This window comes from Aythya ferina (genome assembly GCF_964211825.1).
Source record: "Aythya ferina genome assembly, chromosome: 5".
Taxonomy (NCBI): Eukaryota; Metazoa; Chordata; class Aves; order Anseriformes; family Anatidae; genus Aythya; species Aythya ferina.
Genome location: NC_140301.1, coordinates 37,236,366 through 37,264,102, shown reverse-complemented (window position 1 = coordinate 37,264,102; position 27,737 = coordinate 37,236,366). Strand labels below are relative to the sequence as shown.

The window sequence follows — 27,737 nt, the reverse complement described above, 5'->3', positions numbered from 1 at the left end:
GGTCACTGAGAGAGAGAAATAAATTCCAGTCTGGAAATTTCACATTCATCAGACAATCTATTCTACTAAAATTTGTATTTTCCCAACAAAACACCAAAAGTCCAAGTTTCCAGCCTTGACCCAGATTACTTCTTCCACAATTTCCAATAATTAACTTTTCTGATGAAAAATCAGAAATCTTATGTTCCTAAAATGGCTACACCATTTTGGCATTGTCAAGCCTGTGAATAGCACTTCCCTGTGAATAAGAAGCATATAGCCATTGAAATAATACAATCTTTGACACAAATGTACATGTTAGCACAAAGAATTCCTTTAGATTCTCAGTAGTAGCAACACTGATTGTCATAAGTGTCATTTATAAAGTTAAAAAATAGGCATCTTGGACCCCCACACATTTGTGTATTTCTATTGTATATTTACTATATATTTGAACAATTATGTATTTGCAAACTGTACTGTTTAGTGTCATCTTTATATTTCATTCAGTTCAACTCAGTTTATTTCAAATGATCTTTGGCATTTTACAACTATGCTCTGGTTGGTTTCTCATACAGAGAGAGTGTCAAATAAGTCGTATTACTTTTGTGTGAACTCCTTCTAGTAGCCTGCTTTTGGGAGATGCCTTTGGCCTGGCGCCTGCCCCATGATACAAGGTCAGTGTTGCATTTGCATAATGACTTTTTTGTAGCAAGGCTCCCTATGTACAGAAGGGATCATGCCCTGCACAGAGCCCATGTACTGCATTGCCATTGGCAGCATTGTCACTGCCAAGGTGAGAGGCATCGCTAAAAGCCACAGGTGGAGGAATGAGGGAAAGAGAGCACGATAGCTGCAGAAAGCCACTTATCAAACTGAGTCAAGCACTGGGAAGTCTCAAGAGTTCCTCCGGGGAAGAGTCTCCTTCCCCCTCCCTATGTATCACCTGCCTTCTGTGTCCCAAGGTCTGACTTAACAGATACAGATGAGTCATTTGCTGTGACTCAGAGAGATCATTTTCAGAGCTGAAGCTTGGGGAGACATCAGGAACAGTCCAGGAAAATAATGGTGTTCTGATAAGCAGCTTGTTCTGCGGGAGTGAGAAAAATCCTGATGATTTTCCTCTCCATTACAAACCTTCAGGGCTTTCACTGCTCCCCTTCCCTCATGGCATGCATTCACAGAGTCCTCCAGCTAAGTGAACAGGCAGCACTGTCCATCAATGTAACCTGCAGAATAAAAACAGAGACCTGTGCAAGGAAAATACAGCAGTTTATGTTCAAAAAACATCTAAGTACTTCTCTGGGCATGCAAATGAAGGGGTAGAGGACAGAATGCATAGAAAAAGCAGGGGGCTCCAAAGCAGCTGGCAGTCAGGACAGACCAAACCCAGACTATATCCCAGCATCCATATGTCTGTTCAGTTCAGAGCATCTTGGTGTTCACAGAGGAGCCCAGGCTCCAGAACAATCAGGATTTCTTACTTCAGACAACCTGGTTTCTCCTTCCAGGACAGCAGCAGATCCAAAGAGGAATGACTTTACTGGGGGGGGGGGGGAGGAGAGGGGGGAAAGAAAGAAAGACAGGCAGACACCTTGAGAAATGTCCTTCGTATGATTTAGTGCAAAGTTCTTGGGAGCTGTCATGCAAAAACAGAGAAGGGAGGGAAAGATGAGAGAAATGACTGTTTGAAACAGGGAGGTTTACAGTGTTGAAACGCTCACTGAAGCGCTTTACTCTTTTAAAATGAAGTCAACATTGGCAGAAGTATTTTTTTCTCTTTCGCCCATTTTCCTAAATAACCTACTATGCACACTAATTATTCTGTGCTCTCACCAGCCTTCTGAGTTAAGTCCTGATGATTTCAACCACAGCAACTTCAGTAATACATTCTCAAAAAACTCTCAGATGCATAAATTTAAAAACAAAAACAAAAGTCAAATAATTATCTGTATTTTCCCAGCAGCAGTACATGCCAAATAGGAAAAACTGCCATTCTTCTGCTTTGTTTTGGCTTTTTAGATGTGATACCTCATTAACAGCAGTGCTTTTCTCACTCCAGTCACTTCATTTCTCAGTTCTAGCCATTACTCCAAAGGGAGAGCCTCAGTAAGCAGACAAATGTGTGCAGATATGCATATGCAAAGTCCTTAGCTCCCAGGTTTCCTGGACTGCAGAGTTCCCCTCTCTTTCCACACAGATAACCATTCAACTGTCCCTCTTCCCCATCCTTAGTAAACCCCAGCATTTCACAGATACCATCTACCTTTTGCTTTAGTCACTGGATAACTGATTCATATCTAGTCCTATACCAAATATCTCTTTTTAGATTGTGTTTGGCTTTGATGGCTGCTGTTTCCATTTCTAACCTACAAGAAGAGCTTGGAGGCCTGAGAGTTTGCCTGGTTTATTTTTATACTTTTTCTTTTCCAACTACATCAGCTGGTCTATTAAAACATGCTGGCTCTACCTGCAATGCTTGCTGAGCTATAAAGAGACACTTTAGCATCCAGAACCCTGCCCCCTTCTTCTGTCTTCTGCTTGTCCTCCCTCCTATCCCCTTCCAGCAACCGAGCACCAGCTGCTCCTTTGGTTCCAGGCTCCTTCCAAGTACACACAAACAGGAGCCCACCAGCAGCCATCTCTCAGGCTCAGCTGTAGCCGGTGATGCTTTCATCCCTGCCTATACTTCCACGCTCAGTGTGTTCTTATATCCATGTGGGGATCTGGACCATGCTCACTGCCCAGAAGCTTACAAACCATTTTCCTAGAAAGCTCTTTCAAACTTCTGTGGAGTCAACTGGACCCTAGATAACACAGTACCTTGCAGAAACAGGCTCTACTGAACTGCCTGGAGGTAGAGGATGCAAAGCTATCTGTAAGAGTTAGCATTTTCTGTGACTAAACCCTTATAGTGGCTGACAGAGAGCTGCTTTAATTTGGGGAAGAGGTGCCTAAATCATCTGTAAACATTGTGATATTTCTTTATTCTGTATCCTCCGCACTTTGCACTTCTCACCTGCTCCAACTAGAAGAGATTTCAGAGTGTATTTAGTAGGTAATTACCCTGGAACTGCAGACGCAGTTATAAAATGCGAAACTGGCCATATTTTTACTCTTCCTCTTTATGAATAGCCACAAAACATCCACTATCCAATCAACAGCCCTTAAACCTGAGCGATGATATGTGACCAGTTCCACTGAAGATGTTATCCATTCATGCGAGAAATAAGCAGACACAATTGTTGGAGATAATTAGTTTGTACTCCACAGACCCATCACGAACCTTGGCACTGGTAGTCACTTAACAAGAGTGCCACAGGCTGTTTTTCTGAGAGCAGTGAGCTTCTGCATTCACCAGTCCATACAAAAAACGCTTGGCTCTTTCATTTACGTGCTTTCTCATGAAAGCTGCTTTGATCAGTTGTAGCCAAAGACCAGACTCCAAAGCAATGCTCTTCAAAAGATTTAAGTATTCACACTGGCTCATAGAGAAGAGCAGGTGTGAATTTGAATTAAATCCAGAAAAATCAGTGTAGCTATTCCAGGTTTATAAATACCATTCTTTGCTGAAATGGCAGTCTTCCACATCTGTCAAACTATGGATATAGCACCTGAACGTCATGGTTGATGACCACGTAAAAGGTAGCAGTCAGATTTTTTAATCTAACTTCCATGTCTCCTGGTATGCCATTACATTTTTAGTGTGTGACAATTTCAGTGTGACAATTAATGGTGCTCAGTCAACTTCCCAAATTTCTACTCAGCTTTAGTTTTTATTTCTCATGTATGAGTAGCTATATTGCTGATTCTCAAACTTCTGATAAAATTTCATTTAAGTCAAGCTTTGTTTAAAATGAGTATCTTAATTCAGAAAATTACACATAGTTCTGTATGCCCTTACTTGGGGTTGTACCACATTATATTAAATAGAATCAAAATTCTCTTTCAGTCAGTATAGATACAGAGACTTTCAAATTTCAGTGTTGCCAGACCTTGGTACTCTGTACTATCTTTTTTTTTTTTTTTTTTTTTTTTTTTTCTCATGATACAGCTTCTAAGCAAAAAAGAACATATCCTCAAAACAAACAAACAAAATAATAAAAAAGATTCCTGTCCATTTTGGACCAACTCAATTAATAATTAATTATAGGGAGTTTTGCATGGGAAAGCCCTGAAGTTTTATTTTTCTCCTTAGGGGTGATATGAGGGGGAGAAAGAGAGAGAGACAGATTTTGAGGTTTAATTGTTCATGGAGGCAATAGGGGTCCTTTTAAACTCAAAATCAGAGATTCCTCAATACAGGCTAGTTGCATGCGCAGCAGGAGCACTAAATTTCATCTGTTATAGGGGCAGTGTGTGGCCCTTGTAGAGCATAGTAGTTTGGCACTGGGAAAACAACTGGAGGAGTACTACAAGGAAACGACAAAGGAAAAATCTTGAAAGTCATAGTATTAATTTAAAGAGTCTACTACACGCTGATATTCTGGAGCATAAAATGATCTCCACTGTATTGAAGAGATTTGTTTCAAACCTCTTCCTGCAGGGAAGCTGTTATGATGATATAACAGGTCCTAACTCCTGTAATTTATAAGATATGTCCAAGCTGTGAAAAGCTGAAACATTCCACAAATCAGTTTAATGGAGGTCATCATAGAAATTACTCTTGTGAACAAGAAATTGACCAAGTTTGGTGTGCTGTGGCTTGTGATAGATCTGCACAGCTGCATTAGGAGTTGCTGGCAAGAAATAATACTTTATTCTTTTGCACACATTTTGGGGTTTGCAGGGTTGGCCATTAGTTGTCTTTCAGGCCCAGATCTACAAAGTCTCAAGTACATAATCTCCAATTCAAACTGACAGGAGTGAGTATTTCAGTGCCTTAATCAAAATAAGGTATCTACGTATCTTAGTGCTGCTTGTGCTTTACAGCCTGCAGCCACAACATCTGTCACGTACGGGCTGGGCTGGGCCCTGTGAGCAGGCACACCACTGAGGAGACAAATTTAAAAGCACGATCCTCAAACATCTCTTGATGTCAAAAAGCTCAGAGCCAGGCATCATGTCAAAAGGAGGGATGAGGAAGAGATTTTGTTCACGGGGTCATTCTACTGAAGGACTGGATGTACACGGGTATAATAGATATCAAAACCTAGCCTTTAAGCTACTGGCTGCAAGCAGTTAAGGGAGAGTCTCCTTCAGCTTAAGCATTAGACTACCACTTTGAGATTAAAGAGTTTTCAGTTAAATCCCAGAAGTAGAACTTGCCCTTGTTAGTATAGAGCCACAGGAAACACCTCTATGGCTGTGACTGAGCCCTCATTTCCAACATAGCAAGCTCTGACAGTAGGCACTCTAGGCATTCAGACAGTAGACATACTAGCAAATCTTCCTTTTTTTTGGCAAGAAAAAATGTGTTGCACAGGTCAACAAAATCTGCAAGGCTATTAAGTTACATTCAGTTTGCAAATGTAATTTCATTAAATATTTGTCTTTTCAAAAATCCTAGAGAGCTTGTTTGGTTTGGGAAGGAGAACACAACCATCTGCTGAGAGACAAAACAAGCAGCTCCAAAGCAGCTTGGATTCCCCCTGAGCAGCCCGCTGTTCAAATATCAGAAAGCACTGGGTTCTGAATATGGCATATGCATTAAAATTTGCTTAGAGGTTGGTGTTCTCCAAGCTGAAACCATCAGCTCTTAAGGGGAGAAAAATTACAACCAGATACCCCTTCAACTCTTTGTGGCTTAGGATCCCCTGGTGGGAATTTATTCATATTTTCCTATCATGATTATTTACTGTGATTCCTTTTTTCCCCTCTGATAACACTTTATGTTGCATCCCCTTGGACTTATTTCCTTGGCATGGAAACAAACGAAGAAGAAAATTAAGGCTTGTCATGAAGTCCTGGAGGATACAGTTTCTCAGGTTTCAGGGAAAGGTTACAGGGGATAAGGTCACAAATAAAAGTTATTTAAGCCTTTTCATTAGACATTCACAGAGGTGAATTCTAGCACTCTTGTTGTCAGACAGGACCTGGCTCATGAGCTGTATTTGGAAAAAAAAGGGATTCACCTGAACAGTCATTTCTGTATCTTTGTGTAAGAACTGGGAATCCATTGCAAACAAGTCTACCCAAACCAGTAGTGATGAACTCTCCATGCAACATGCTACAGGAAGAGCTACTACTGGAGAGAATGGTTAAGCCAGGACATTTTTTTCTTAAAGGGGAAAAGATGCACAAGACTTTAAGAGAAGGGCCAGTTATGTGAAACATAAACTTACTGTGAGATTATGCAGTTCCTTTCCTTTTGTTTTTAGCTGTGGTGATAGCTTTAAGGAGCAAGTTTACAAGACTTATCAATCTTATGAAACAAGTTTCCCAATTTGTTTGTTTTGAAGGATACTTCCCCCTTCAGAAGGGAACAGATTCAGAACAAGTTACACATTTTTTCATAAAGGTGACATCAGAATAGGTCTAGCAATAACATCCTCATGCAAGGTTTAAGAATAAGTTTTTTCAACCATAAAATTACTAATTATCTGCCTTGTAAAAAGATAAATAAAATGAATGTTTCATTACTGTCAGGCTCTTGATTTCTCATTTTATATGGAGCAAAATTAACCAGTTTCAGCTACACAAGTATGAAAATTTGAGATATGTCGTTAGCATTCCTGAAAGAAATCATAAAGAGCTGATTGTCTTTATTTTTTAATTGAACTTCTTTCAGCCTGGCAGACAGCTCCTCTCCTAAAAGGAGTGGAGAATGTGTGGCACTGGAGCTGTTTCTGAAAGGTATGCTATCAAAAAGTTATTGTGACAGTGTCCGAGGGCTTGGATTCCCAGCCATGTTTTCAGCTTTGTCACCATTTCTTTCCATGCCTCCAAGCAAATTAACTTTGCTTGGTGCATACCAAGGAAAGAAAAGCTGATGCAGTGCAGCATGCAAATGGCAAATATACTTGTCTGCAAGATATATTTACTACCTTTAGTACCTATGAGATTCCAGGAAACTGAACATCTGCTTGCTTGTGTGCTTTTGAGTCCACAGAATAGAAAAGGAACTATGAGTAGGGTTGCCTGAAGGAGTCTTTGCAGAATTGAACCCTAACAGTTTTTAGCCTCAGGTTCCCCATATAGCATATCACTCAAGCTGCCAATCATTGGCAACATAACAACCATAATACTCAGCAATGGTTCATTGGTTCAGGCACTGGTTGGAAAACTGCCAGGTGGAGAAGGACCTGGGAGTATTGGTGGATAGTTGGCTGAATATGAGTCAGCAGTGTGCTCAGGTGGCCAAGAAGGCCAACGGCATCCTGGCTTGTATAAGAAGCAGTGAGGCCAGCAGGGCTACGGAAGTGATCGTCCCTGTGTACTCGGCTCTGGTGAGGCCGCACCTCAAGTGCTGTGTTCAGTTTTGGGCCCCTCACTACAATAAGGACATCGAGGTGCTCGAAAGAGTCCAGAGAAGGGCGATGAAGGTGGTGAGGGTTCTGGAGAACAAGTCCTATGAGGAGCAGCTGAGGGAACTGGGCTTGTTCAGCCTGGAGGAGGCTCAGGGGCGACCTCATCGCTCTTTATAAGTACATTAAAGGAGGCTGTAGTGAGGTGGGGGTTGGTCTATTCTCCCACGTGCCTGGTGACAGGACGAGGGGGAAAGAGCTAAAGTTGCACCAGGGGTGTTTTAGGTTGGATATTAGGAAGAACTTCTTTACTGAGAGGGTTGCGAGGCATTGGAATGGGCTGCCCATGGAAGTGGTGAAGTCACCATCTCTGGAGGTCTTTAAAAGACATTTATATGTTGAACTTAGCAATATGGTTTAGTGGAAGACTTGTTAGTGTTAGGTCAGAGGTTGGACTCGATGGTCTTGAGGTCTCTTCCAACCTAGACAATTCTGTGATTCTGTGATTTCCATGCAGTATTTGGGCTATTCTATATCTTTTCCTCTATACATAAAATTACAACCATTTATATGTGCATTTCCAGCAACTGCATCAATGTAAACAGTTATAATATCAACCTCTTAGTGCTACTACAGTTACTACTCTCAGTCATGTTATAATGGTATTATTTTTACACATAATGCATGCCTATAAAGTTCTTTGAAATCCTCTGCTGAATATAAGCAGCAACCTTCAAGAAAGTTTTGAAGGATCTGTGCAGCACTGGATTTTATGATCTGGCAGATGCAATACATCTCTTCTAAGAAACAAATGGCTTAGGGTTATCTGACCACACCTTAATAACTCCAGCTTTGTTGTTTGGAACCTCAGTGGAATCACTGAAAATTTAGTCAATACAGTTAATGGAGTTTACACCATGACTGACCTGATCAAAGTTTGCCAATAGCCTTCAGTTTAGCAGTGAATTCTAAGCTCCACATATAGATGAGATTTCCACACTTACAAAAGTTATATAACTATCCCACCGTGTAGATAAATTAATTTATGAATATCACTCTTTTTTTCTGACCTAGGATATTTGGATTTGGCTACGTTGTTCAGGAATCACCAGAATCCAGAAGTCTAACAGGTCTCCTTTCTTCAAAGCAGTTCCCCTCTCAGGTTTGTACATCAAGTCATGCACTTCTGCAACACTGCAACCAGTTCCTCAAAAGGTCCTCATAACAGGACCTTTTAACATACAACTCTCAACATTTTAGTTATCCATCTAAACATGATGATAGCAACCAACATTTACATAGTGTGCCATTTTAAATAGCTGGGCTATAAACAAATTTGCAACGTAGAAGTGGGTACCAAGACACCACTACTGTGGAATGGAGCTTAGGCAGATTTTACAAACTTATATCCAAAAAAATCAGAAAAACTCCTTCCAGAGGTTCATTACACAGCCCTAGTAATGGGAGCAACAGAGTCCCATGGGGAGTTACATCCAGCTCCCCAAACCAAAGGAGGAGGGTGCGAGGTGCAGAGATTACTCAGCCACAAACAGACATGAAGAGGTGCATATTTAAAAGGTCTGACACAAGATACTACTGTCAAAAGGTGATAAAAAGTGCAGTTGAAAGCATTGAAATGATTCCATTTAGGCCTGCTGAACAAACTTAAAATATGTTCCATGCATATAATATACATTACAATAATTACATCATTTACCTGTACATTACTATAATTTATATCTTTGAAGATGTGCAAAGCCAGAACAAACTGTCTTAATCAGCTTTTTCTTCAAAACATTTGGATTATGCAGAAACTGATATTGTATTTAAATCAAGAATTTTTTCCACTGAGTCAGTATCCTTGATAATGCTCATAATGCCTGGAATGCCTCATCCATCAGAAAGATCAAAAGGAATCTGGGGTTTTTCTGTCTGGGACAAACGGAGTGCCAAGGAAACCAGTAAGCTGAAATTCAGCAGATGTGTAAGAGGTCATGCCACAAGTCACATAGTGGAATTATGAAGAAAAAAAAAAAAAAAAAAGTAATATTCCTTATGGCATCATGCTGCCTATACACTACCCTAATGTGACATACAGCAGCTTTTGATGTGAAGAAGCAACTGCTGTAATACAGAAGGTCCAAGCCTTTTCTATCCATCCGTGCTTCTCTGAGGTCACAAAAGCTGGAGAAGCCCAACTTGTCTCACTCTGTAATGCATCTCTCTTGTCTCACTCTGTAATAACACCTCTTGTGCCAACCAGGCTCAGACACTGCTAACAGAAACTGAATCAATACTTAGAAGTTCTGAGGCAAGATTTGTTAATGACAAAGTAAAACAAATGGATGCAGTTTTGAAAAAGAAAAGCAAATTCATATTATACTATTTGGCCTTGAAAAAAAAAAAAAAATCAAGATTGTTTCTTTTACCACACGTAGATACAAAATAAATAAATAAAATAAATAAAAACCACCACTGAACAAAAGACATAACAGCAACAACACATTTTTTATTTTCTGGCAGAAATTGTCTAATTGTCTTAACAGCATAGCAGTGGACTGAAATTCTGTTCTGGATGTGTTAGAGCAATTGATGACAACAAAAAGAAAACCGAGTATCTGTTTTTTGATTCAGATATTAGTTGTATTTGAATACATAAAAACAAAGCTACATGTTGAATGGCTTATACATGATCTTTCATTTTTCATGGAGGTAAAGCTCTGCGAGCTTTTTCCAGGAAGTGGTATAATTATCAGGACATGGTAGTTAATAGCTGAACATGATTTAAAAAGAGAATGTTCTAGGTGACTTCCAGACATCACTCTGAAGCAGACACAGGATTCCAAAACTTAGCGTAACTACAAAACCAGCTGTTATTAAATGCATTTCTACCATTGCTGCAAATGCTATTTTGAAAGTCTGGAGTTTGCCTGTTGGCTCATTCTAGGCTGAGCAATATCAGCTCCAGTGTGAGGGAAATGGCAAAATTAGAGAAACCTCAGACTGAAGGGAGAAGAGGCAGACTGAAGAGGCTGCAGAGACATGGCTTTCTTTTCTACAGAGATTAATCAGATGTAAGATATACTGAGGTATACTTTTTAACATACTTTAAAATTAGGCAGATCCAGAACATGAGTCCACTTGTCAGGGAGCTCTCCCAAGCCGCAGAGTGCCTGGGACAGTTCGTACCTTACCTTGGAGACTGACTTTCACAGTTCTTATACCAAGCAAAGTCACACAGAATTCGTATGTCTCCGTTCACCAGCAGCATAAGGGATAAGCAGCAGCTATATCCTATCAACCTTGTGAGGACTTCAATAACATAAAAACCATTTACATTCAATTTGCTCCATTTTGCAAGATCTACAGGAAATTTCACTTATTATAAGCTGCTAAAAAAAATAATAATAATAATGAAAAAAAAAAAAAAAAGTGTAAAAAGAATGTAATTGTCCGTGTTTTACAGGTGGGAAAACTGAGAAGGTTTATGCTTAAGAGTTCACTATGATTTGGTGGCTGGAACAGGAAAAGGACTTCTAGCTCCATTGAAACTGCAACATAAGTAGGATGTATTTCAACTTCACCCATCTCTCAAGAAGAAAGTCTTGTCACATTTTATTTTGTTTACTTTTTATTATCAGGAAAGAGCACTGACTCTGCCTTAAGGCTACACGAACAAAAGCAGTTTCTGTTGAGGCTTTGGCTTCAGCTTCCTCCATTCTCTTTTCAATTACCTTTTAATTCAATATCCTTTGTGCTTGGATCTCGTCTAACCTAGCCCTGATCTTATGGGATTAGAGATCTGAAAATATTTGAGTACATATCTCTACTACAAGCTGAAAAGAAACTAGCATGGGTTCATTCTTCTATTCTGGGATACATTCATTAGAGTTTTCCATTTTCCTCAGGCTTTCCTAGTCTGTGCATGTGCAATTCTCTTTGTTGTGCAGCAGCTCAGGCTCTTGCTGCATCACATATTTGTGTAAGAGCACATTGGCTGTGTTTTCAAGGCTGAGTCTGTCCTCTGCAGAGTCTGAATGCAGATAGCTTGGAATCTCAAATTCCTCAGATTCTGGAATCCTGCTTTCTTGAAAGATTTTTTTTTCTGTATCCAGTTTAGGAAGCAGTATTTTCTGCACTGGGAGTCATGAAGTTCCAGTTCAGTGGGACTGCAGTGTTACCACTGCAAAGACCCACTACCAGGTGGCATTTAGTCATAGTTCAGATAGTAAGAGACAGAGTAAAACTATCATCCCAGAAAAGAATACCTTATTTTATAATAGTGAATAAGTGGTCTTCTTCCCACCAGAACATACTTTAACTTTGATACTAAGCACTGGAAATAGAAATAGAAGGGAAACAAGAGATTATGTCATTCAGATTCTTAAATTTCTTCTTTTACCATAGCTTTGCAGTGTGCTCTAGAAGCATCTTAAGTAATGACTGCCAACCATCACATAAGATTATATTTCTTGCTTTACTCATCAGAGAAGATATGGTTTTCAGAGAAGATAAGTTTTTCACTCTTTTATTTTCTAGTTACTTATTGTATTTGCTCAGTGTTTCAGCTGTCTCACTACAGGCAGTCAAGCAGCACATCTGTATGAATTGTATTGATATCTGAGATGGTTTTAAGATCCACCATGACCACAGTCTGAGCCAGCTACAGTTCTACTTCCAATACATGCAAGTTTCACTCTTGCTGAGGAAAATTTATTCATAGCAGAGGAAAGAAGCCTTTGACTATCCTCATCCTAAAGTTTTAGGTGACTTTTGGGATACCCTGGGATCAGACCACTGAGCATCTTGAAATTAAATATTGGGACTGTGAAAGTTGCTAATATTTTTTATGAGACCCTAACAAAGTAGGAATTAACTTATGCTCATAGCGGCCTACTGCTCTCAGTAGGGTTGCTGACAAGACAGAATGTTGCACCTGAATCAGTAGCGTAGTGCTCATACTATTACCATTCATCCACATTAACAGCTCAGAGAGGAAGATGGGTGGAGGAAGATACCAATGTTACAGCACCACTCTGAGAACTTTTTAATTCCTTCCACTCCTTGTCCACTACATAAACATATTATAGCTTGGACTCATTCACTAACTTAAATTACCAGTGCTTCCACATCTGGTGTAAGACAGCTCCAAATTTTCCCAAACTCTGAAAGCTGTAAGCATTATTCACGGCAAATACAGAAGGCTCACCATGGCAATGCACGGTAAATCCGTCAGCCCCGTACTAATGGCTGAAGGCTGGCATTGCTCTGGAATTCATTACAGAGGAACCTGCTGCCCAACCTAATTTGAGAAGAAAATCACATTTGACTGATTAAATTCAGCTGATTTTAAACAGCTAATACCACCTTCCACCTGACTAGCATTGTGTGCTCTGCACTTACAATGACATATTGCAGGAAAATTGCTGCTTGTTTGTTCTTAGATATCCAGCTTCCTTTTCATAATCATACTCCTGTTCCTTTCCAGATTTCACAATATATAGCCTAGCAAGTTTGAATAAGACATATACCTCCCAGCAAGAACTTCCACACAGAGACTGTATTTCCTAACCACAGTATGCCAGGATTTCCTTTATACACCAAACACTTCCAGTGACTGTACCCTTGCGGGGTCTCCCATAAACAGCTGTGTCAAGAGGTAGGACATCACATGACAGATGAATTAGTCTTGGATGTCATTTCAGCAAAGAGGTTTAGCTTCATAATTTTATTCTTTGGCAATTGCTAAGGACGCCACTTACAAACTGGTTTCCTATCTGTGTTCCAGTTTAGGAAAGGAATATAAGTAGACGCAAACAATATGATTGTTGTTACTGCCTTCTTTTCTGCCACACTGCAAGAACTGCACGTATTGCTTAACAGTTGCAACCAATACTTGTTTACCTTAGGATCTCAAGAATGTTTCTTTCACCACTGCAACACAGAGGTTGATTAGTCCATTGGTATTCAGCAAGTACTGACAACATAGCAAAATTCAATACATATTTGGAAAGTTTCAAACTTCCAGCTATTTTGAGTTGGAATTGCCTCTACTTGAAAATTTAAAAAATGTTTCATGAATTGTACATCAATCAGTGCTACTAAGTGAAGCACAAGAAAGCACAAGAACAACAAACAGGAGAGAATCAAAACATTGCCTTTGTAGGATTGCCAAGCTGAGAAGAAAATGGAGTTGAGAGGTTTAACAAGATAAAGGGCCAAAAAATATTTCAATGGCAGGCTTTTTTCATCCTCAGATTTGACCTAGTTGCAAGTGTACAAGTTCAGAATTTCTCACAAAACCAAATAATTTCCATCCTGTATTGTTGGCAGCTTCTCATTTAGGGTTACTTTTCCATTTGCTTTGCATCCAAGATTTATTTAAAAAATAAAAAATAAAAGGTTTATAAAAATAAAGGCCACAGGAGGCAGTAGATATTGCTTAAAATAAATAGGGATAACATAGTTTTATTAATATTTTTTAAAAATATTAAATTAAGGCAAAACAACATCAAGAAGAAAAAAAAAAGTGTACCTTCTAAGAAGTTTTACAGACTGGTGTAACAAACTGAAACAGCTCAGAGAACAAAACAGCCACTGACACCAAGGAGAGAAATCTTAGGAATGAAAAGGTAGAGAAGACAAATACATTCCATTCATATTGCAACTGAGATGAGAATAGCAGATGAGAGACAGGTGTAGCAGAACAGACTAAAATTGGAGGCAGGAAGGCTATGCATTTGTGATAATTAAATCCTGAGCTATCATTACTCACCTAAGAGAATGGAGTATATCAAAATGCAAATTATAATAGATAATTTCCATAATTACTAACTATAAAACATCCAGCTATTGCAAAAGTCAGTGCTAAATTCTCAAAGGGAGTTGGCCCTTGCAACCAGAATCAAGCATTGTAACACCAACATTTTAGGGCTTTTGCTGTCTGAGGGACTGCACAGAAACACAGACAGTTGTGCCACCCATCTGGCAAAGGGGAGACCTGGGTTCCAGTGACTGTATAATTTCAGTAAATATACACATAAGGTTAACTGGAACAAAATATTTCTCACATTTCCCTTGTAGCTTTGTAATTGTGGGGCAGTAATATCCTCCTTTTTTCCCATCCAAATTTTCACAGTCAATAATTTTCCTATACAAACTGGTTTAGTTTCAAGGGAAAAAAAGAGATTATTCATCCCACAATATTTGATAGACTGATAGACGGACAATTAGCGTGGGAGATGCAGCTTCAAATCTTCCCAGGCATAGGAGACTGAGATTAATTTTCTCTGTCTCTGAAGTGACAGCTCTCATGACTAAGTCATTGGATAAAAGCATTCAGGGTAAAACATCCACTTTGGTGCAGGGATCCACGTGCTTGCTGTATTCCAGGAATACCTCTTGTATTAGACCATACAGAGCAGTCACATGAAGGAACGTCTGTACTTCTGATCCCAGGACAGGTGACCCTCCATTCAATGCATGGCTAGGCATGACCATGCTGGGAGATATTAGTTTCCTAGAAAACTTTGTTGCAGAAAATTTAAGAGCCTAAAGCAAGTACAGAGGAGTTTTGAGGATCACGGGGGTTTTGGATGTAAGTGAACACCGGCTGATCCTGTAAGCACCCAGGTAACTCAGGCATTTGTCTGAACACAAGACTTTTCTACGTGCTTCTTACAGTAGGAAGCAGGGGGCCATATAACATCTGTTGTCTATATATCTCAAAGTGACATACACATTTTTATCCCCTGTTATGTCTCAAGCCCAAGCCATCTTTCAAGCTAGGTCTTCTAAGGTGAAAAAGTAATGAAATAACCCTTTGCATCATAAAGCCCCAGTGGGTTCAGCTTCTGTGTGCAGATTCTCAGATACTATGGTTGATATAAGATTAGAAAAGACTCCACTGCAAAAAAAAAACATGTCCTTTGATCCTGTAGGATAATAGGCTGCAGTGTTCCCAGGTTACAGTCAGAAAGCAATCTCCAAGAGGCCAGCTAGCTGGAGCAAAAAATAGGTTTCTATAAAACTAAAGTTAGGGAGAAAGTTGGAGTCTTTTGAATTCAATCACTTTTCAAGGCGTTCATCCCAATGGCATCCAAATACGAAGGTGAGAGGTGTGAAATAAAAAATGGAATAGAGTAGAATAGTTAGGCATTATAAATGAGTAGAAGGTCACAAAGGAGGCAGCTTTTTCTGGAACACATTAGCTTCAGTGACAAGTAAACCTTAAAAGTTCAAAAATCAACTCCATATGGACAATCCAAAGTTCAGTTATTTCTTTAAACTTTTGGACTATACTCTTCTGTAGCATAAGAAAACAGAGCATGCTCTGCTGTCATTTATGAGATATAAATGAGGGTAATGGAGAGCAGGTATTGGCCTTTTAATTTCCGTAGCATTACACAAGCAATTTATCTGTCTCATCAGGCAGCAAATCTCCTGAGAAGAGACTTTCAACCAAAACATCCCTTTGGCTTAAAAACATGATAGAAATATCTGCTGCTGGAAAGTATTGCTAATTTTATTTCCAAGCTCCAATTGAAACCAGCAAATTCACAGAAGGCAGCAAAAATGGACTTTATCAGAGATCCATTTATTTACCTGTCCTTTTTCAAAAGCTTACTGCTGGGGCAAAGACGCAAGCAGAACCATACTTTCTCAAAACCATTTTACTTTCTCATTTAAGCTATAGTTTCCACCAAACTCATCTAGATCCTGTCTCCCTTTTTTATTACCGTAACAGGACCATCAGGTTAGAAACACAGTCATGCTGGAAGGAAGATTATTGCTAATGCCAGAAGCTGGCTGATGGTCAGTTGAACAGGGTCTGATTCAACAGCTACTCACTACAGGAAAACACTGAATCTCATCTTTGCTGCATCCTTAGACCAGAGTATCTGGCCTTGTAGTATTCATGAGGGGCATCAAGCAGTGGCTGAGACCAAGTTCACTAACCAGTCACACTGAAGCATGTCACTTAGTAGTCTTGAGTGAAGCTCCAGGGCATCTCTGCACTGCAGGAGCACTCCTGAACACAGGTCTCTAGCAGGTAGGCAGGCACAAGCTCTCTCTGCTTAGTCCGCTACCTTCCACCCATTTCAGTCTTTCTTGTAGCAACTTCACGATTTACAGGTAAGTAGGTCAGGTTCTGGACCTTCCTCTCAGCCTCCAGTGCTCTGCCATAAAGGCACATGAGTTTTGTGGCAGCTGATTACCATAGGCATAGAATATGCTTGAAATTAAGCATATGGTTAATTGCTTTCCTGAATTAAGAATCAATTGGTCCTTCCAACACTGATTACAACCCCCTTCTTGCAGTGCACACTGATTCATGGCATTAGCCTCATGGAGCTTATTGAAGAATCAGTGCTAATTTCCCACATCTTAGAAATGTTTAGGTAGATGAGTGTGGAAATCAATCAATGTATTCCCTTTGCCATTATAAGCCTTAGCTGCTATCAACATCTAGTGCCAAAAGATGTGAAATAAAATATTTCTCTTCCCAAAACAAATGTAAATGCCTTTGAGAGAAGAGGTCAACTGTGGTGGGCTACGTACTGTATGTGCATGTACATAAATCACTGATAGCCAGATTACTTCCCTATATTGATCAAATCATACTTTCCTAGCAGGTAGATTATCTAAGAAAATAATCACTAAATTAACTTGAGGACACCAGCCTCCCAGCAAGATTAATGATACATAATTTACCTTATGATAGTAAGCTTCCAATAAATTAGAAGATGCACACCACCATCAAATCAGATTGTTAAGTATCTCCAACACTCACCTTACTGACAAATGGATTTTACATTCTTTCAAACACATTGGAAGTATTTTCTTGTCACAAACCCTGCTGCATAAGCAAATGTCTGCTGACTTCCCCTAAGCATGCTATTTATACCAAATTCATTTCAGGGACAAAGTATTTGCCTTCACAAATATACGTGTCCATACACAGTAAGACAGGTTTAAAGAACTGTGATTCCTTAAGGTAAGACTTATTTGCCATGAGTTTAGATGTTCTTTACTGAAATGAAAAATAAATCCTCCTTCAGGGTCAAGATTCATCTTGAAGTTAGAAATATGGTACCAGACCTTGACTAACAGCATGCTGTTTGCACCTCCAGAAGCAGCCCTGATTCTGACAGTAAGAGTTTCCCCCTCAGCTCCTTGCTACATCATCACTCTTATACTGTCATCTTCTTAGGACCACTGGAGATAGACATTGTGAGTTGTTGTTTTTTTTCCCAAATTATTTTTCCAAGGGCTATATTTATGATTTACATTCATGTAGTCCATGATTTTTCCATTAGTATCGTCAAAAAACAAAACAAAACAAAACAAAAAAGACCAAAACTAGCTCACTTCCATCTTTTCTTAATGTTTTTACCCTCTAGCATCCTCAGAAGTTACGTTTTAGTTTTTTAGGCTTGTTTATTTACATCTAGGTGATTGATTGATACTGATTACACTCCACAGTGCTGTCACAGGAGGGAAAGGGTGAATAGAGGTTATAATTAACACTGTTTCTGAAAACATTAATCAGGTATTAACCAGCCTTCACTACAACCTCAAAAAGGAAAGGGCTGTATTTCACATTTTACACATGGGAAACTGAGTCAGGGAGAATGGATGTGACATGCCCACAGTCCAGAAGTGGGTCAGTTACAGAAGAGCAGAGTACCACAGTGATTACTTCAGGGGTTAAGGCAGCACAACTGACACTGACTCTGCAGTCTCATGGTGGAGGGATGGTGCTAGGTGACTGCTCCTTGGCACCCAAAAGAGATGGCAGAAACAGTAACCTCGGGATGGAGTACTGGGGGTGAGCACTGTTGAAGGAACACGCTTCCTGCTATAGCCAAGTAAGGAGAGGGTGAAGAAGGGTAACACCTGCTCCCTGGGTGACTGCCTTCCTCACACACATCTACTACACCACAGATCACAGCCATGTTCCAATGGCATCAGCAGCAAGAAGTCTGGCTTTACAGAGTCCTGGCACAGGAAAAGGAGACGGTAGGTCTATGATGCTTCCCCAGACCTAGGCAATAACCTGTTTCACCTGCATCTTCAGCCAGTCCTGTGTTAAACATCAAATAAGGAATGGAGGGGTGAATAAAGGACTCATATGATTCCATCTGGAAATCTGGGAAGTGACTGAAAATCCCACCGGACCCAAAAATACTGTGAATCCATAGCACAAAAATTAGGAGGAATGGCTGATAAACTCAGTGACATGCTGGGGAAAGGAGCCCACAGACATAGCTCATACAAACTGTACTTATAAAAGCTCAATTTGCATGGTATTTCCATTGTCTGGCATATTTTGCAAGATGTGACAAGGTTCAGCCTAATTAATTCTTTGATACAGATAGTTATGAGGATGAACTTTCTGAGCAAAGCAGATTTGAACAATACATCTGATGGTTTCTGTTGACAGTTCTGTCTGACCAGAAAGCTATCTAAACAAGTTAGTCTTAATGATACATCCATAAAATTCAGAAATAAAGCAACTCAGCAAGGAGCACTGACTGTAAGAAATTTAAAACCTAGAAGCAGAGTAAAACACAATAAAACAAACTCCCCCGCATTAGCAGCATACACAGAGTCATTCCACAGTTCTGAACAACTTAGTTTGACATAACCAGGAAGAAGAATTTCACAGAATCACAGAATTTCTAGGTTGGAAGAGACCTCAAGATCATCGAGTCCAACCTCTGACCTAACACTAACAGTCCTCCACTAAACCATATCCCTAAGCTCTACATCTAAACGTCTTTTAAAGACCTCCAGGGATGGTGACTCCACCACTTCCATGGGCAGGCCATTCCAATGCCTAACAACCCTTTCAATAAAAAAGTTCTTCCTAATATCCAACCTAAAACTCCCCTGGTGCAACTTTAGCCCATTCCCCTCGTCCTGTCACCAGGCATGTGGGAGAACAGACCAACCCCCACCTCTCTACAGCCTCCTTTAAGGTACCTATAGAGAGCAATAAGGTCACCCCTGAACCTCCTTTTCTCCAGGCTGAACAAGCCCAGCTCCCTCAGCTGCTCCTCATAGGACTTGTTCTCCAGAACCCTCACCACCTTCATCGCCCTTCTCTGGACTCTTTTGAGCACCTCGATGTCCTTCTTGTAGCGATGGGCCCAAAACTGAACACAGTACTCAAGGTGCGGCCTCACCAGAGCCTAGTACAGGGGGACGATCACTTCCGTAGCCCTGCTGGCCACACTGCTTCTGATACAAGCCAGGATGCCGTTGGCCTTCTTGGCCACCTGAGCACACTGCTGACTCATATTCAGCTGGCTATCAACCAATACTCCCAGGTCCTTCTCCGCCTGGCAGCTTTCCAACCATTCCTCTCCCAGTCTGTAGCTCTGCTTGGGGTTATTGCGCCCCAGGTGCAGGACCCAGCACTTGGCCTTGTTGAACTTCATGCAGTTGACCTCAGCCCATTGGTGCAGCCTATCCAGATCCTCCTGCAGAGCTTTCCTACCCTCAAGCAGATCAACACACTCACCTAACTTGGTGTCATCTGCGAACTTACTGAGGGTGCACTTGATGCCCTCATCCAGATCATCGATGAAGATATTAAAGAGGACTGGCCCCAGTACCAAAAAAAAAAAAAAAAAAAAAAGCTATGAAAGAAATATAGGGAATATGGTTCACAGCAGTAACATGTTGCTATGTTGCTGCTTCACCATTGTGGAGATAACACAGAGTTCTACTTTCAAAGAGGTAAAAAGTCTTGGCACGTTACCTAGCCTTGTGCAGAATACACATTTTTGAAAACATTAGCTTACTTTTGCATAGAAAGACTATTACAGCCTGCAACATTATTTCTGAGTGTAACCATTACAGGAGGTGTTTTCATTTGGCAAAGGCCAATTGCAAAGACAAAGCCACGAAAAAATTTATGCTGCACAGGGGGAGGGAGCGAGGCAGGGAGGGAGGAAAGGAGGGAAAAAATTGAATGTTTTTCATCACCACATCTGAATGAGCAAAGGGTGTTATTACACACATTCAGGCAGATTCAATCAGCACACCACATACTTTCACAGCCACCACTTTGCTGAGTTTGGGCATTAGCAGGAATAATGGTATGTTGCACTGTCTTCTTGCTCAGTTTTGTGCATTATTTCTCAAGATGTTTGTCATTTCTGTGGACAGCAGCTGTATCCACCTGCTTATGGTAAGTCAGAGTGCTAGGGTCTAGAATTATTCTTCTTGGGTGGTGGCCTCCATAGCACAGTGAATTTCACTGCTGCTTTACAACATACACTAATCTGAGCACCATCAAAAATCAGAAAAAAAAAAAAAAAAAAAAAAAACAAAAATGGAAAGGTACAGTAAAGATGTGAAAAAAAGCATATCTTCTTCCATCTAACATGTAAACCAGTGTGACAGGCACAGTGCTCATGTAGATTAATAGCAAGAATATTGCTTTATGAATGGACAGTCTTCCTTCATTGCACATGCTTCTCTCCAAAACCACTGATGAAAAGGTGACATCGGGCAGTACAAATATGAAAATCAGAGGCTCGGTGACATGTTAGGCACAAATTCTTATGCCCTGTATACTTCCCAAAGTGCAATAGGGAATGACAGAATGAAATGATGGCAGTCAGACCCATTTCTCACACATGCTTCTGAAGCAGGGCCATCTACAGATACAGAAATTGCACAGCTGTTACTTTATGAAGAGGCTGGCAATGTCACACTCCAGGAGTGCAAAGCTCAAGGGGTATTCGGTGACTTCAGTCAGAAAGGGCCACTTTGAGACAGAACCACTGAGAATACAGCTACATGTATGCCATACACATTCAAATGGCTGTGCACTGACAGTGACCCTGGAGTACAGAACCAGCAGCTGGGCAGAGGAATGCAAAAAAATAATAGGCTCACTACTGAGCATTACTACATGTGCCATGTCGACCAGTCCTAACTAATCCTAACCACTTGGAAGAAGGCAGGAATGTTGAGTCATTTATTTCTCACAACGGCCCTGCATAGGAAACTAGAGAAATAAGCCAAAAAGACAGACAATGAATCAAATGTGGTTCTACCAAAAGCCTGTGCAATTCCATTGCTCTCTGTGGGTGCTTCTGCTGACTCACTGCTTAACTTTGGGTGACTTCTTTGAGACTGTACATGCAGATACAGTGGCTAAGTCAAATATAACTCTGCAAAAACACCAGCTTAAGGAATTATGGCTTTTGTGTCCTGAAGAGGCACAAAGCATCCTGCATATCCCTTTACTTTATCACCATTTGGCACTTCCCAGAATGGTTTCCATCTGTAAACATTCACAGGACCAGGAAAAGAGTTACATGCCCACACTTCTCCAAATACAGCAAATTCAGACTGCAGAACTTGCTAGACCAAGCTTACTACTTTCTGCCAGCTTTGTCTCATTACCTATCATGCATTATCTCTGCTAGCAATAAGCAGTCTTCCTTATTACCATTGCAATGTTCACATAATTAAGTTGTTCTAAAATTCCACGCTATAGCTGCTTATAGACTTGGATGAAATTGTTCTGACAATTCAGAAATGCTTATTCTCACTAACCAGTTTATAGGAAAAGACACCTCCCAATTGTATGTGCAAAAATGTTCTGTCTACTTCATTATATGTTGTGTTATAACTGAGTATCTTGATTGAACTGCTCATTAAAGTTAGGAGCGTTAGGAAATCTTTGGGAGTATATTTATCACTACTGAGAAAAAGGTTACCTGAGGAAGAACAGAGTTCTAGGCAGAAGTTCTGCTTTGGAAAGAAATGGGCCACTGTTCTCACAAGTTATAACAATTATCCTTTCCTCTCTGCCAAATGAACCTAACAGAGAAGTTCTAAAGCTCAGTGTAAGTCTCAGATAATTATGAATTTTGTATCTTGTCTATTTTCACATGCAGTAGTTAATTTCTTTCCTTCACATTTTACTAGAATGAACTACTTTTTCATTATATCATTGAATTATACCCGGTATTAAGTAGAATTTCAGGTTAGAGGTGCAGATATGACTATCACATTTCCCAGGAGTGGCACAAAACATATCAGTGTGTAAACATGCACGTTACATCTATTTACTCATGGAGTGATATCTACTTTACCCAGCTAGGGGAAGACACCAAGTATATAAACTTGGAGGTAGGCCACTGGCCCGCAGGAGTAGCAAAAACATCTCCCTGTGGCAAGTAGCTTTTCATTAGCAGCAGGGACCAAAATCCGAGACTCAGTACTATGCAAACCTGTGACACAAAATGCTTTTGATTCTTTTCCTCACCTTTTCTGTTCTTTCCTCTGTCATATACACACAACAAAAAGTGGGAGAGTACAGAAGTATCATTTTACAGTAGCATCAGAAATAACAGACATTGAAGAAAGAATTAGTAGGACAAGCTAGGTCTCTGGGCATTACACATATAAAAAAAAAAAAAAAAATTAAAAACGGCAGAGAGGGAAAACTGCATTTTTTTTTTTCCTCAGATAACAAAACTACCTAACATGGGATTTTTTAATGATTAATCAGAGAATCATAGAACTGCTTGGGTTGGAAAGGACCTTAAAGGTCATGTAGTTCCAATACCCCTGCCATGGGACAAGGATGTCATCCTCTAGATTAGGTTGCCCAGGACCTTGTCTAAACCAGTCAGGAACACCTCTAGTGATTAGGCAACCACAGCTTCTCTGGACAACCTGTTCCAGTGCCTCAAAAAACACTGGGAAAAGATAGGATTGCCTTTGAAATGAAATGAAAAAGATAAATGAAATGAAACGAAAAGGATAGGATTGCCTTTCCAAAATTTTCCTGAGTACTAAATCACAAATGACCCTTGATGTTTCCATCTGAGGGTGATTTATCTGATTTCATGATTAATGCTTATCATTTGTGGGTTTTGTTTGTTTGTTTTATTTAATAAAAATTTGGTCTATCTACTTTTACATATTATTCCCCTGGTGCAAGTTCAGACCCCCCATCAAAACCTTCTTCTTAGAAGGACAACAAAAAGGCTCCACTTCTCCTGTCCTCTGCTGAACCCCAGGAAGGAAGCAGGAATGAGGTCAGGCTTGCTAACCTTTCCCCAGCTCTCAACAGGACCAGAGATATTTAACTTCTCCTTGGATCTATCCTCAGGTTTAAAACTGCAGATTTCTGGGGGAGATGTGTTGGAGATTTTATAGTATATTAAAAAGCTACATTTTTTTCTTCAAACCAGTGGCACAGAAGGATAGCAGAAAAGAGTAAGGAAATAATTTAATGTATAATACAAAACTAAAAGGACCAGACTTTTAAGAAGCTTTCTCAATCAGCTTTCACTCATATAAATCCCTTTCTGTGTAATCTTTCCATTGCAATTCCTTCCATGCAAATCAAAGTGCCTTTTAGGATGAGGAAGTCAGGCCGAGCAAATAAAAGATCCTCCTCTAGCTTTAGCACAGGATTAATCAAGAAAAGTTCGGATATAATACAGAAAAAGATAACAGGATTCTACCCTGAGCTCGCTTGCCATCTGCTTTCACCATGCAACTAACACTCCCACACATGTCTAGAGAAGGGTAATCATATAGAGAGACATTAAACAACACTAGAGATATGTATATGCTAAATATAAAAGAGAAGAGAGAAAGCAAACTTTTAAGGAGTAGATTCACAAGTAGGACTTTTGTCATTGTTATACTATCCAACTATAACAATGTTGTATTAAGCACTCTTTTATTTTATGTCTTGAAAACATCCTTATACAATGTGGTGACAATGGGGGTGGCATTCAGAGAGAAAGAATGAGTTTTGTGATTTGGACTTTTGTCCACATAATAGAGCTCACATCACTTTTTTATACTCTGAAATCTGTGATACTCAAAGAACTGAAGGAAATGAAAGATGTGAAATACCTATGATGATGTGTGCCAGCAGTTATTATATAATCCAAGCCCTTAGCTGGTACTTGAAACCACTTCTACCAACTTCAAAAACTAAGAGCTTTCTTCCAGCCTCCCTGACTCATTTGGTTCCTGTACTGCAGAGAGAAAGCTAGCTAGCATGTTGAAGTGTCCCCTTTTAGGGAGAACATGAGCATGTCAGAAGAGGAGGTAGGTAGGTAGAAGTATCTTGCAGTATTTTTGCCATATAACCACAAAATAGTTTTCATGGTAGATAATGAAAATTGAAATTTATAGGCAACAGCTAAGAGAATAATATGATTATCAGCATTTTCTAATTGTACAACTTAAGCTGCATTAAACTGAAAAAAAAAAAAAAAAAAAAAAAAAAAAAAAAAAAAGTTGTATTTTAGAGATGAAAGTAAATGAACCCAAGGCAAAAAATATCAGTTCATAAAGGTCAACTATATTCCCAGGCTCTTACCTGCAGTGTTGACTTTTCCAATGGTGCTGCTTCTTTGATGGAATTATATCTGTGCAAAAATCTTGTCTTCCTACACTGTACTGGTCTATACTATATAGGCTACTGATACTTCTTTACCCAATTTCACATGAAAGATAATTTTTAAAGTCTCATTCAGTTATAGGTTACCACATCTGCTTATTTTCACAGTGGATTTTACTTTTGCATACTCATTAGCATCAGTTTTTCATTGTATTACTAGTCACTGTATTTCTTTAGTGTCTGAGATCAGGGACATAAAACATATTTACAGATATAAAATGATGCCTATCAGAAGAGAAAGAACTAGGATTAACCAATAAACTGTTGCAGTACTTTTTGCAAAGTTCTTAAGTGCAGTACTACTCAGCAAGAGTAAATTCAAGTTTGGATCTATGTGAGCTCTTAATAATGAAGGAAATGCTCTAGCAAAGACAGGAATAAAACTCATGCTTCTTACCTTTCAGACATGCTGTTAACAAGGTTGCAGTATCTTACATTTAGTGTAATTAAATCTTGATATCCCCTGCAATTTCAACTCAGCAAGGTATCCATCTATTCACAGCTTATTTGCACCTTTTTCAGGAAAGAAAATAGAATTTCAGGTATATAATTAGCCACAATGACCTACGTAACTGTCATCTGCAAAGCTGCAACTGAATCTCTGTCTTGGTAATACTGGTATCTCATAGTGGGGATTCCTGCTTCTTAGAAAGTCATACATTTCACATGCAATGGGCTTCCACTCTTGCTTAGGTGTACCTTCGCACGGTTTGGAATCACTCTGTGTTAAGGGACTGAATAAACTGGTTCCGGCAAATAAACTATTGGTCCAGGCACCAACACATCCTGTCTGCTTGGTATCCAGTTCCCTCAATACATGTTGCTCAGGTTCTATCACTTTCTACCACCTAGAGATTAATCATTAACCTGAATAAAATTACATCTTTTTAGTAATTAAGAATTCACACTAATATAAAGAAGTGCAGTAAGAAATCTTCTTGTGAGAAAACACTGTACTCTGGACACAGAGAAGGCACCAGGCTGTGGTTTTCTAATGAATGTCTCCATTTGAAGAAGATGAGATGTAATGCTTTGTGTTAATGAAGAGTAAAACTAAAAGGAACCATTAAGATTGACTTTTCTGGCTCCTTCCTACAAAAGCACAGAATCTTACCTGCCAACACCTGCATGGTGAATCGTGTCTTGTGACTGACCTAGGATGTATCATTCAATAGCACATTTTATCTTGTCTGAACAACTTCAAGAGACAGACAACACATGACTTTAAAAAGGTTTGTGTGACTACACCCACCTTTGAGAGAGCTGGCAAGTAGAGAGGAACTCAGTAAGACTAAGCCTGGACACTTCCCAGACATTTGTTCTAAGACATAAACCACAAATGCTCTGGCAATTATGTGATTCCAGCAAACAAACACTGGTATATGCAAACTCATTGTTCTTCACACCCTCTCTGACTTCTAGTCTGCTGGCAATCCTTTCGTCTGTCTTCATTGCTATTGGGACACGTCTTATGTCTCAAGCATTAACTTTCATGTTTCTTATTCTGGTATTTTTTCTCCTTTTTTTTCTTTCCAGACTTTGTTCACTTAGGTCTTTACTGGTATGCACAACCTTTAAAATAGCTGCTTCCTTCACACTATTTTACCAGCCTTTTCCTGAGGTCTCTAAGGTTTACTCTCTCAACCATTTATAAATTTCCTTTCTCTAATACATTCTCTGCTAGTCTAACCACAGCCTCTTTCCCAGCTAATACTCAAGAAAGAAGTCTTCTTGCTTTTAAAAATTCAAACCGTGTTCTTATCTCTCTGTGTTTTACTCTGGCTTGACATGAAAACAATTCTACAAATATTTAATAATCTTTCTACCTAGATCAACTTTCAACATAGCAGACAGGTCTATTTCATTAAATGACTCTTCAGTGGTGCAATCATCTCCATTTCCTTCCAGAATCATTTCTTTCTTTCCCTTAAGCTTTCCCAGTCTCTTTCCATTTCTGCCTGCTTTCCTCCATTCATAAACTAATTCTTTCATTGAGTCAAGTCCCCACAGCCTTAGCAGTGTTTCTGAATATTTATTATTTAATTTCTTTCTTGGTTCTTTCCATTTTTTCAGCTCAATGTCATAAGATTCCCAGAGGATCCATAATGCTACCTGCAACCAGTTTTGGAACAGGATTCCTTTGTTACCCACATCTTTCATCTGGATGACTTGGTGAGTCATATTGGTCCGGGTGGCAAGAACTTCAGACTCCTATCTAACTTAGAAACGTTCTCTTATTCTCTTTATATTGCTACCCAAAACTAGGGTTTGTCAGCTTTCCCCTCCCTCCACTCCCCCTTCCAGGGCAATCACTGTGAAACTTTTAATGCATTTTTGGCATGTCTCTACAAGGCTTTCAGTTAAGCAGTAAATAAACATGCTTCTCCAAAGCAGACGTCAATGTTCCAGCTACTCATCCTATTTTGATTGACAGATTCCCATAACTTATCAGGATCTTCATTAAACTTCTCTGAGCTGCTACTGTCTACGTAAAGCAGCCACTAGCCATTGCATTACTGTTCTTTGACTGCCTGTTCTCCATCCTCTTGGTATCTCTAATTACTTTCCTGTCTATTCTGTCAATCTAACTTTGCGCTATTAGATTTGTTTCATTTAAACAGTTTTCTGGAAGACATATATGGGAACCTGGGCAAGAAAATCTTCTCACACCCTGCTGCTCTCTGTGACATGTATTCTGCAGGCTTCTTTCATTTCTGTCACAACCTTGATGTCAGGGTTGATTCTGAACTTTTTCCTGCCACTGCAGATCTGACACTGTGATATTCTCTGAATACCATCCTATTGTTTTCTGATAACATTCTTCATGTGCCTTTGTGTCCTCTCATCTGAACTACCAAGCCTTCATCTAGGGGCTTCATCAAATCTCACCTCCC

The 27,737-nt window shown here is 39.7% G+C and overlaps 1 long non-coding RNA gene across 1 annotated transcript; it reads right to left on the bottom strand.

Annotated features, from left to right (window-relative positions):
* Positions 1 to 39: 39 nt before the first annotated feature.
* Positions 40 to 25,359, bottom strand: LOC311437754. Its single transcript, XR_014693681.1, has 2 exons — positions 25,241 to 25,359; positions 40 to 1,208 (listed from the first exon to the last, which is right to left on the bottom strand). It is a non-coding gene; the product is annotated as an uncharacterized lncRNA (long non-coding RNA).
* Between the last annotated feature and the right edge of the window lie 2,378 nt (positions 25,360 to 27,737).